The sequence below is a fragment of the Hippopotamus amphibius genome, chromosome 3 (assembly GCF_030028045.1).
Source record: "Hippopotamus amphibius kiboko isolate mHipAmp2 chromosome 3, mHipAmp2.hap2, whole genome shotgun sequence".
Taxonomy (NCBI): domain Eukaryota; kingdom Metazoa; phylum Chordata; class Mammalia; order Artiodactyla; family Hippopotamidae; genus Hippopotamus; species Hippopotamus amphibius.
Genome location: NC_080188.1, coordinates 137,104,052 through 137,116,609, shown reverse-complemented (window position 1 = coordinate 137,116,609; position 12,558 = coordinate 137,104,052). Strand labels below are relative to the sequence as shown.

Here is a 12,558-nt window from a genome sequence, read left to right as displayed (position 1 = left end):
TGATCCTCCATGATGTTACTAGAGCCTCATCCGAGCAGTTGAAGCCCTTAAAAGCAAAGAGTGAGGTTTCCCAAAAAAGAGGGAATTTTCCTCAAGACGACAACATAGAGACCTTGCCGAAGTTTCTAGCTTCCTGCCCTGTGGAATTTGATTTCAAGACTGCCACTTCAACTCTTTAAAAAAAAAATTATTTTATTAAAGTATGGCTGATTTACAATGTGTTAATTTCTGCTGCACAGCAAAGTGACTCTGTTACATATATACATACATTCTTTTTCAGAGTCTTTTCCATTATGGTTTTTGCCAGCCTGCCCTAAGGACTTGAGACTTGTCAGCCCTGCCCCTCCCAACTCATGTAAGCCAATTCCTTGAAATCTCTCTCTCTCTCTGTCTATATAAGTATATCCTATTGATTCTGTTTCTTGGGAGAACGCTGACTAATATAATATCTGTGGTGAGGATGGAATCCGTGTTTTGCTCTTCTAGTTAACTAATAAGGAGTTGCATTTTGGTGTGGCCATGCAGCTACGTTCTCTCCACTGGTGTGGGAAGAGGAGTGATGTGAGTGACTGCCATGCCTGACCCATTATACCTCTTTGCTCTTTGTTTTTAATGGATGACTGACAGGTGACACAGAGGGCATCCTTCTAAATCACGTGTTGCAGATGGCATCCTGGGTCCTTCTGTAACTCTATGGAGCCAAGTCCCCTCCTCTTCAACTCTGGCCTCACAGATCTTAAACATCCTAACCTAGATGCCCCTGGACTGTTAGGTAAGTTTTCAATACATTTCTATTGTGTTCAAACTATTACATTTTGGATTTGTTTCATAAACTAATTGAACATACCCTGACTAATAGAAAGATTGGTACCTTGAAATGGAGTGCTATTTTTTTTAAGATTTTTTTTTATCATATATTTATTTATTTTCCACTGCATTGGGTCTTCATTTCTGTGCATGGGCTTTCTCTAGTTGTGGAGAGCAGGGGCTAGTCTTCATTGTGGTGCATGGGCTTCTCTTGTTGCAGAGCATGGGCTCTAGGCGGGCGGGTTTCAGTAGTTGCAGCATGTGGGCTTCAGTAGTTGTGGCACATGGGCTTAGTTGCTCCATGACATGTGGGATCTTCCCGGACTAGGACTGGAACCCTTGTCCCCTGCATTGGCAGGTGGACTCTTAACCACTGCGCCACCAAGGAAGCCATGGAATGCTATTTAAAATAAACACCTAAAATATAGGCATTGGCTTAGTCGATGTGTAGCAGGAGGTTAGGAACTGGTATCACTGGCTGAAAAGATGGTGTCTCCTCTTCTGCCATGGCAAAACTTTTGGTAGAATTGATGCTGTGGTGACTTGAAAGGCAGACACAATCCCTGTTGTGCCAGTAGCGTGAGGGAAGGTGGTTGGAATGGCTGTTGCTTGCTGTTTTTTTAATTTATTTTTTAATTGAAGCATAGTTAATTGACAATGTTGTGTTAGTTTCAGGTGTACAGCACAGTGAGTCACATGCACACACACATATTTTTTCCAGATTCTTTTCCCTTATACATTATTACAAAATGTTGAGTATAGTTCCCTGTGCTATATAGAAGGTCCTTGTTGGTTATCTATTTTATATATAGTAGTGTGTATATGTTAATGCCAAACTCCTAATTTATCCTTCCCCCCCTTTCCCCTTTGGTAACCATAAGTTTGTTATATCTGTGGGTCTATTTCTGCTTTGTATATAACTTCATTTGTATCTTTTTTTTTTTTTTAGATTCTACATATAGCGATATCATATGATATTTGTCTTTGTCTGACTTACTTCATTTAGTGTGATAATCTCTAGGTCCATCCATGTTGCTGCAAATGCCATTATTTCATTCTTTTTTATGGCTGAGTAGTAGTCCATTGTGTAAATATATTACATCTTCTTTATCCATTCATCTGTTGATACACATTTAGGTTGCTTCCATGTCTTGACTATTGTAAACAGTGCTGCAATGAACATCAAGGTTCACGTATCTCCTGAAAGTATGGATTTTCTCTGATATGCTAAGGAGTGGGATTGCTGGTTCATATGGTAGCTCTATTTTTAGTTTCTTAAGGAACCTCCATGCTGTTCTCTATAGTGGCTGTACCAATTTACATTCTCACAGTGTAAGAGAGCTCCCTTTTCTCCACACCCTCTCCAGCATTTATTATTTGCAGTGCTGCTTGCTGTTTTTATCTAGGTATTACAAGAAAGAGATGGGCCTAGATGAGAATCTACTGGTTGGCAGGCAGAAGAAGGGAGTAAAGAGCCCAGAAATTTGGGAACTTGTAGATATTAAGTCAACTGCTTCAATACCATAAATAGCAAGAGATGAGACTTGCTGCTTAGAGGCCTCTCATTAAGACATCTCAGTCAGACAAAGAGCTCTTTTCAGTCGTGCCCAATTGTTTCAGATGGTTTCAAGGCAACTACCACTAACCTGAGAAAGAGAAACTTGGGGGCAAGGAAGCAAAGTATGGAAACAGATTAAGGACTCCGTTTAGAAAAGAACTCTTGGTGTGGCCCCTGGCACAAGGAACTGAATAGAAGCAAGTAGATAACATGCCTTGTAAGTTTGTGGAATATTCCTGAAGAGGCCATGGGAAGTCTGGCCTAAAAAGGTTTTGTTAAAATAAAACAAATCCTGGGCTCCCAGATTGCAAAATCAGGCTGCAGAAGGCTGAATAGTTCTTGAAGAAGGACTCCTTATCACCTACTTTAGAATTTCTACTTATCTCAGGTTCCTAGCATTTTGATTAGGATCTGTTTTGATGTAGTTTCTTTAGTATTTCTTCTGTTTGAGGTTCATTCAACTTCTTGGATTGGACAACTTATAATTTTCATGAAATTTAGAAAAATGTTGACCATTATTTCCTCAAATATTTTTTCTCTCCACCTCCCAATCCGTCCACCTTCTGAGAATCCAGTTACATATATGTCAGGTCACTAGATATTGCCTCATAGCCCGCTAATGCTCTGTTCATTGTGTTTTTCAGTCTTTTTTCTCTGTGTGTTTCATTTTGGAGTTTCTACTGCTGTCTTCAAATCCACTAATCTTTTCTTCTACAGTATCTAATGTATGAATCCCACAGGGTATTTTTAATTTTCAGATATTATATTTTTCATGTGTATATCTTCCATTTTCCTTCTCATTATGTTCATGCTTTCCTCTACCCTTTTAATCATATGGAATACATTTATAATAAGTATTTTTTTTTAATTTTTTTAAATTTATTTATTATTTTTTTTGGGGTACACCAAGTTCAATCATCTGTTTTTATACACATATCCCCATATTCCCTCCCTCCCTCGACTCCCCCCCACCCTCCCTTGAGTCCCCCCTACCCTCCCCGTCCCAGTCCTCTAAGGCATCTTCCACATGCTAATCTTCTCTGTATCATTCCAATTTTAGTATATGTACTGCCGAAGTGAGCACTATAATAAGTATTTTAATATCCATATCTAAAATAGTTCTATTACCTGTGTTATTTCCAAGTCTTTCTTTTAACTGATATTCCTTCAGTTTCTCTGCATGTCTGATAATTTTTTTTTTAATTATTTTTTTGGGGGTACACCAGGTTCAATCACCTGTTTTTATACACATATCCCCGTATTCCCTCCCTTCCTTGACTCCCCCCACTCGAGTCCCCCCCACCCTCCCCGCCCCAGTCCTCTAAGGCATCTTCCATCCTCGAGTTGGACTCCCTTTGTTATACAACAACTTCCCACTGACTATTTTACAGTTGGTAGTATATATATGTCTGTGCTACTCTCTCGCTTCGTCTCAGTTTCCCCTTCACCACCCGCCCCCTCCCATACCTCGAGTTCTCCAGTCCATTCTCTGTATCTGCATCCTTGTTCTTGTCACTGAGTTCATCAGTACCATTTTTAGATTCCATATATGTGAGTTAGCATACAATATTTGTCCTTCTCTTTCTGACTTACTTCACTCTGTATGACAGATTGTAGTTCTATCCACCTCATTACATATAGCTCCATCTCATCCCTTTTTATAGCTGAGTAATATTCCATTGTATATATATGCCACATCTTCTGTATCCATTCATTTGTTGATGGGCATTTAGGTTGCTTCCATGTCCTGGCTATTGTAAATAGTGCTGCAATAAACATTATGGTACAAGTTTCTTTTGGGATTATGGTTTTCTTTGGGTATATGCCCAGGAGTGGGATGACTGGATCATATGGTAGTTCTATTTGTAGTTTTTTAAGGAACCTCCAAATTGTTTTCCATAGTGGCTGTACCAACTTACAGTCCCACCAACAGTGCAAGAGAGCTCCCTTTTCTCCACACCCTCTCCAACATTTGTTGTTTCCAGATTTTGTGATGATGGCCATTCTGATTGGTGTGAGGTGATACCTCATTGTGGCTTTGACTTGCATTTCTCTGATGATTAGTGATGTTGAGGATCTTTTCATGTGTTTGTTGGCCATCTGTATGTCTTCTTTGGAGAAATGTCTATTTAGGTCTTCTGCCCATTTGTAGATTGGGTTATTTGCTTTTTTGGTATGAAGCTTCATGAGCTGCTTGTATATTTTGGAGGTTAATCCTTTGTCCGTTGTTTCATAGGCAATTATTTTTTCCCATTCTGAGGGTTGCCTTTTAGTCTTGTTTATGGTTTCTTTTGCTATGCAAAAGCTTTTAAGTTTCATTAGGTCCCATTTGTTTATTCTTGATTTTATTTCCATGATTCTAGGAGATGGGTCAAAAAGGATCTTGCTTTGATGTATGTCATAGACTGTTCTGCCTATGTTTTCCTCTAGGAGTTTGATAGTGTCTGGCCTTACATGTAGGTCTTTAATCCATTTGGAGTTTATTTTTGTGTATGGTGTTAGGAAGTGTTCTAATTTCATTCTTTTCCATGTTGCTGTCCAATTTTCCCAGCACCACTTATTGAAGAGGCTTTTTTTCCATTGTATATTCGTGCCTCCTTTGTCAAAGATAAGGTGCCCATATGTGTTTGGGCTTACTTCTGAGTTCTCTATTCTATTCCATTGATCTTCCTTTCTATTTTTGTGCCAGTACCATACTGTCTTGATCACTATGGCCTTGTAGTATAGTCTGAAGTCAGGAAGCCTGATTCCACCAACTCCATTGTTCCTTCTCAAGATTGCTTTGGCTATTTGGGGTCTTTTGCGTTTCCATACAAATCGTAAGATTTCTTGCTCTAGTTCTGTGAAAAATGCCATTGGTAATTTGATCGGGATTGCATTGAATCTGTAAATTGCTTTGGGTAGTACAGTCATTTTCACGATGTTGATTCTTCCAATCCAGGAACATGGTATGTCCCTCCATCTGTTTGTGTCGTCTTTGATTTCTTTCATCAATGTCTTAAAGTTTTCTGCATACAGATCTTTTGCCTCCTTAGGCAGGTTTATTCCTAGGTATTTGATTCTTTTGGTTGCAATGGTAAATGGGAGAGTTTCCTTCATTTCTCTTTCTGCTCTTCCGTTGTTAGTGTATAGGAATGCAAGAGATTTCTGTGCATTAATTTTGTATCCTGCTACTTTACTAAACTCATCAATTAGTGCTAGCAGTTTTCTGGTAGAGTCTTTAGGGTTTTCTATATATAATATCATGTCATCTGCAAAGAGTGACAATTTTACTTCTTCTTTTCCAATTTGGATTCCTTTTATTTCTTTTTCTTCTCTGATTGCTGTGGCTAACACTTCCAAAACTATGTTGAATAATAGTGGTGAGAGTGGACACCCTTGTCTTGTTCCTGTTCTTAGAGGGAATTCTTCCAGTTTTTCCCCATTGAGAACGATGTTGGCTTTTGGTTTTTCATATATGGCTTTTATTATGTTGAGGTAATTTCCTTCTATGCCCATTTTCTGGAGAGCTTTTATCATAAATGGATGTTGAACTTTGTCAAAAGCTTTTTCTGCATCTATTGAAATGATCATATGGTTTTTATCCTTCAGTTTGTTGATATGATGTATCACGTTGATTGATTTGCGTATATTGAAGAATCCTTGCATCCCAGGGATAAACCCCACTTGATCATGGTGTATGATTTTTTTAATGTGCTGTTGGAGTCTGTTAGCTAGTATTTTGTTGAGGATTTTTGCATCTATATTCATCAGTGATATTGGTCTGTAGGTTTCTTTTTTTGTGACATCCATCTTTGCCTGGTTTTGGTATCAGGGTGATGGTAGCCTCGTAGAATGAGTTTGGGAGTGTTCCACCTTCTGCAATATTTTGGAAGAGTTTGAGAAGGATAGGTGTTAACTCTTCTCGAAATGTTTGATAGAATTCGCCCGTGAACCCATCTGGTCCTGGGCTTTTGTGTGTTGGGAGATTTTTAATCACTGCCTCAATTTCCGTACTTGTGATTGGTCTGTTCATGGTTTCTATTTCTTCCTGGTTCAGTCTTGGAAGATTGTATTTTTCTAAGAATTTATCCATTTCTTCCAGGTTATCCATTGATTGGCATATAGTTGCTTGTAGTAGTCTCTCATGATGTTTTGTATTTCTGAGGTGTCCGTGTCTGATAATTTTTGATTGGCTTTTTAAAAATGTATTTATTTATTTATTCATTCATTTATTTATTTATTGGCTGTGTTGGGTCTTTGTTGCTGCACACGGGTTTTCTCTAGCTGGAGCAAGTGGGGGCTACTCTTCATTGTGGTGCATAGGCTCCTCATTGCCACGGCTTCTCCTGTTGTGGAGCATGGGCTCTAGGCACATGGGCTTCAGTAGTTGTGGCACATGGGCTCAATAGTTGTGGCTCATAGGCTCTAGAGCACAGGCTCAGTAGTTGTGGTGCACGGGCTTAGTTGCTCCGCAGCATGTGGGATCTTCCTGGCCCAGGGCTCAAACCCGTGTCCCCTGCGTTGGCAGGTGGATTCTTAACCGCTGCACCTCCAGGGAAGTCCCTTGATTGGCTTTTGACATTGTGAATTTTACTTTGGTAGGTGCTGGACTTTGTTGTATTCCTTTAAATATTTGGGGGGGAGGGGAGTTGTTCTGGGTCAGAGATGAGTCACTTGAAATTGATTTGATCTTTCTGAGGCTTGCTTTAAGCGTTGTTATGTCAGTCCCAGAGAAACCACTAGCCTGGGGCTAATCTGTCCCCACTGTTGAGGCAGTATCCTTCTGAGGACCCTACACAAGGCCCTGTGGCCTAAGGTCTTTGCACTCTGGCTGATGGGAACACAGACAATTTCCAATCCTATATGAGTTCAACGGATTTCTCTGCCTCCTTCTTTCTGGTGGGTTTTCCCTTGGCCCTGGGTAGTTTTCTCATTACTGAATACTATGGATCAGTTGTCAGCCTTCAAATCAAGGGACTCCCTAAAGATCTTCAAAGCTCTCTCTTTGTACAGCTCCTTCCTTTCTAGCTACTCTGAATTATGTCTCCTTAACTCATGAAGATGGCTGGGCTGTCTTTGGGTTCCCTCTCTTGCACTATGGCCTGGAAACTCTTTTAAGGTAGAGAGCTGGGAAATTTGAAGAGCTCACTTGCAGAGATCACTGTCCTATGTTACCTGTTGTCCAATATCTGTAAATTATTTCCTATATTTTGCAATGTTTTCTAGTTGTTTTAGGCATGCAGATGAATCTGGTGCTAGTTATTCCATCATCATCAGAAACAGAAGTCTCAACACCCACTTCAAATGAGGACATAGAAGATAGTGAATCAGAAAGTACCACAGTCAGGGACTTGATATTCTCTGGGTCCTCTAAGGTCTTTTCTCCCCCCTCATCTTTTTTTCGTTTGTTTTTTGTTTTTGTTTTTGTTTTTTAATCTAAGAGCCATTTTATTTATTTAATTGAAGTATAGGTGATTTACAATGTTAATTTCTGCTGTACAGCAAAGTGATTACATTATAAATACATATACATTCTTTTTAAAAATATTTTCCATTATGGTTTATTGGAGGATCCCCTCATCTTTATCGAGGTATAATTGACAAACTGTATACATTTAAGATGTATGACTTGCTGTTTTAAGTATGCATTGTGAAATAATCAAGCTAATTAACATCTGCATCTCCTCACAAAGCTCACATAGTTATTGTCCCCCACCACCCCATGAGTGTGTGTGTGTGTGTGTGTGTACGGTGAGAACGCTGAAGATCTACCCTCTCAGTGATCTCTCAACTCGTGATCCTGCTCTTAGGCAACTTACAAGTCAGTTTTTCAGATTCATGGAGAACTTCATCATCTGGCCTATTCTCACCTTTTTAATCATTTTTCTGCCATCATTCCAGGCATCTATAAAATCCTCAGAGCCAATAAATCCAATAATAGTAGCTACTGCTTTTTGAGCCTGCTGGGCCAGATACTTCACATATGTTGTATTCTCACATTGCTCCTACCAGATAGTTATTATTTCCCCCTTTTCTTAAAAAATAAAGAAACACAGGCTGAGTAGGTTGAGCAACGTGTTCAAATTCATTTATTAAGAGAAAGAGGCAAGATTTAACGGTGGCTATTATTCCTTTCACTGTATCCTATGTCCTATTAGCTTTACAATTCCTAGACATCCTTTACTGCAGTAACCTTCCCTTCCAGTTCACTCCAACAATTCATTCCTGTGAATTGATCTAATTACCACCTAAAACTCTGAAATCTTGAACATAGAAATTTCATGTGAACATACCCTATTATCCTCCCAACTCTTCCATTCCTGTATCCCCACTAAACCTGTTCTTCCACATCATAGAAACCGCCAGAGCCTTAACCTCCACTCATGATTCTCTTTTTCTAGCTTCCTTTTCTTACCAACCCAACAAAATTATCATTCAACACTCTCGCGAGGGCCTTCGGTTCCCTGGCTCCATCGATCCTCACAAATCCTAACACCTGCTTGTTCCCTTCCTGGACCATTGAGTGAGGATGGAGAAAAATGTATTCAATAGTCTGATTGGAAATGAGTTTTGCTCAACAATAGTTTTACTAATTCTGAATCAGCAGTGTTTCTTATTTCTAGCAAGTGTTGTTCCTGAATTTTTATCTCCCATTTGAAGTTTTTCTTTGCTACTCATTTTCAGCAGGTGATTTTGTTTCCTACTTTAGCGAGGAAAACAATTCCCTTCCAGCCATGCTCCTTCACTTTCAAACATGTGTATCTACACTCATATGTTTACCTTTTTTTATTTTTTTAGGAAAAAACCTGCAGCATAACATCTCGTCACATCTTTACTTCCTCTCTTGGACCCACCGCTTTTTTGGTTCCTTTAGGATTTTCCATCAGTCATTCCTTCTTTCTCTTGGATTTGCAAGCTCTCTCTCTTCCTGGCTCCTTTTCTCCTCCTGAACCAGTACTGAACTTTTCTTCCTTTCATCTACTTCTTGAAAGTATAATTGTACATTCTCTGTATCCACTTGACCTCTGGTTCATTATATAATTTACAGTCCAGCTACTCACTGTTCAACTGAAATTGCTCAATTTAAGGATACTCAAGACTCCTTAAGTGGTGAACTTTAACAGTCTCATCTCCCAGCTTGACTCTAAAACAACATTTCCCAGAGTGTTTAACAGTTGCCACTTGAAAAAACAATGCTGCATTCAAATAAGATTGGGAAATCATGGGTTACAACATTGAACACATTTCTTTCTTTTATTGTTATTGGTTTTTTTATTGAAGTATAATTGACTTGCAATATTAAATTAGCTTCAGGTATACAACATAGTGATTAGATATGTCTATACATTACAAACTGATCACCACGATAAGACTATGTGGTGCACAGGCTTATCATTGCTGTAGCTTCTCTTGTTGCAGAGCAAGGGCTCTAGGCATGCGGGCTTCAGTAGTTGTGGCACCTGGGCTCAGTAGTTGTGGCTCACAGGCTTAGTTGCTCCGTGGCATGTGGGATCTTCCCCGACCAGGGCTGGAACCTGTGTGCCCTGCCTTGACAGGTGGATTCTTAACCACTGCACCACCAGGGAGGCCCTCATTTTCACTTTTAAAATGTATCTTGGACTCAGCCACTGCTCTGCTACTCCAGTCTGTCCAGATACCATCATCTCTTGATTAGATGGCTACAAAAACCTTTCCTAATTGGGTCTTTCTGCTCCCTACCTGTGTTGCTCCCTCCAATCCATTATTCACAGAGCAGGCAGGGTGAGCTTTTAAAAATTTTATGCTTGATCAGGTCACTTCTCCTGCTTCACACCTTTGATGACTGTCCCATTGCTTCTGAGGATAAAAGCCAGGATAAAATCCAGACTCCTTTTGGCAGCCAGATGCTGATCCTCCAGCTTTGCCTTGAGACGCTCTCATCCACCCTGGCAAAGCCCCCATCATCCCGAGTCATCAGTAGTTTCTAGACCACGTCCAGCTCTTCTCCGTCTGAGAACTTTCAGGCATTCAGTCCTCTCTCTCAGGAATGCTCTGCCCTCAACACTTTCCTTGCCTAATTTCCCTTTTTCTTTCCAGCTTCAGCTTAACCATCATCTCCTCTGCCAGACATTTCTGTTCATTTTACCCCCACGAATGTCACAGCATTTTCCAAATTTGCGATTGGGTATTTATTTATCTGCTTATCCTCCAGTCTGTTTAAATTTTAGTTCATGAGCACAGGGATTATGTTTGTTTTATTCATTGCTATTAACTTCATGTCTGGCACATGGTAAAAGTCTGTTAAATGGGCAGATGAATAGGACTCTTGAAAAGGATTTCTAAAGGACAGTGACATATATCAAGGTTGAGATAAGCTATTGTTAAATGTACTTATCCAGTAAAAAAGCTAAGACTGTAATTTTTTTGGAAGGCAGAAAGCCATAGCTACCTCAATTAATGCAATAGTGTATCTGTTATCTATTGCTGCATTAAAAAATTACTCCAAGATTGAGTAGCAGCTGACCACAAAAAAAATTTTTGTTTTCCTAGGTTTCAGAGAGTCAGGAATCCAGGAGTACCTTATCTGGATGGTTCTGGCTCAGTGTCGCTCATGAGGTTGTAGTCAGGCTGTTGGCTGGAACTGTCATCATCTGAAGTCTGGGGCTGGAGGCTCTGCTCCCAACCTGACCAGTATGGCTGTTCGAAATGGGCCTCAGTTCCCCACCATGTGGGCCACTCCACAGCAACCTCACAATGTGTCAGCTGGCACCCCCCAGAGCAAGTGATCAGAGAGAGACGGTGTCCAAGAGGAAAGCCACAATTTCTTTTATAACCTAATTCCTGAAGTGACTACTTCTGCCATTTTCTACTTGTCACAGAGACAAACTTTGGTATAGTTTGAGAGGAGACTACACAAAAGTGTGAATGTCACAGGGCAGGGATTATTCCAGGCCATCTTGGAAACTGGCTTCATAAACAGTTATTTATAGTTCTTACTATGTGTGAAGCTTATTCAGGTTTGCATACTCTCAACATCTAATTCAATGCCTCCTGCAGAACAGGTCCTCAAAAAAAATGCTTGTTGGAAACTCAGGTGAAAAACTGCCTACACATCACACTTCTCAATAGTAATGTTGTAAACTAGAAGATAATAGGGTGTTGCCTTCAAAATTCTGAATGAAAATTATTTTCAACTTAGAATACTGTACTGATCTAATCCCACCTAGATCATCAATCATGTATGAGGTGAGAAGGAACATTTTTCAATCGGGTAATCTCCAAAAACTTACCTTCCTTATATCCTTTCTCAAGAAGTTACTACTAGGGACTTCCCTGGTAGTGCAATGGTTAAGAATCTGCCTGCCAATGCAGGGGACACGGGTTCAATCCCTGGGCCAGGAAGATCCCACATGCCATGGAGCAACTAAGCCCGTGTGCCACAACTGCTGAGCCTGCGCTCTAGAGCCCGCGAGCCACAACTACCGAAGCCCACACACCTAGAGCCCGTGCTCCACAACAAGAGAAGCCACCACAATGAGAAGCCTGTGCACCACAACGAAGAGTAAACCCCGCTCGCCAAAACTAGAGAAGCCCATGCACAGCAACGAAGACCCAACACAAACAAAAATAAAATAAATAAATAAATTAAAAAAAAAAGTTACCACTAGAAGATGTCTTTGTTAAAATAAGAAATACACCAAGAAAGAAGAAGACATAGTAGACAGGAAGCAGAAGGTACCACAGGGCAGGGGCAAAGGGAATGAATGCTTAAGATGAGAGCAAGGGAAGTCCCCAGAGTAGATGAGGTCAGAAGGCTTCAACACAGGTATCTTCAGGAGAATAAAACACATTATCTAATAGATGTGACCATGTAGAAATTGTGTGGAACATAGTTTTACAGAGCTCTAGAGGATGTGGATTTAGTCAACTGTTCACAGAAAACTAAACAAATGGAAATTAGAAGAAATTACGAATGCCAGGAAAAATAAAAAATTATAAAGAAAGCAAATGCAATTAAATCGGCCACATATTACCTTTGGCTCCATGGTGACTAATATTTACACACTCACAGAATAAAAACTAAACTGCCGACATCTTGAGTGACGTGATGGTTACATGGGTGTATACCTTTGTCAAACTCATCGAATTGTCCCATTAAAATGAATGCATTTTATTGTAAACTATACCTCAATACCTCTAACTTTAAAATAGATTGCTTGCAAATTGGTATC

General features: G+C 39.9%; 1 pseudogene; it reads right to left on the bottom strand.

The window, feature by feature from the left end:
* Positions 1–3,391: 3,391 nt before the first annotated feature.
* LOC130850591 (U6 spliceosomal RNA) lies at positions 3,392–3,449 on the bottom strand (annotated as a pseudogene).
* Positions 3,450–12,558: the final 9,109 nt, after the last annotated feature.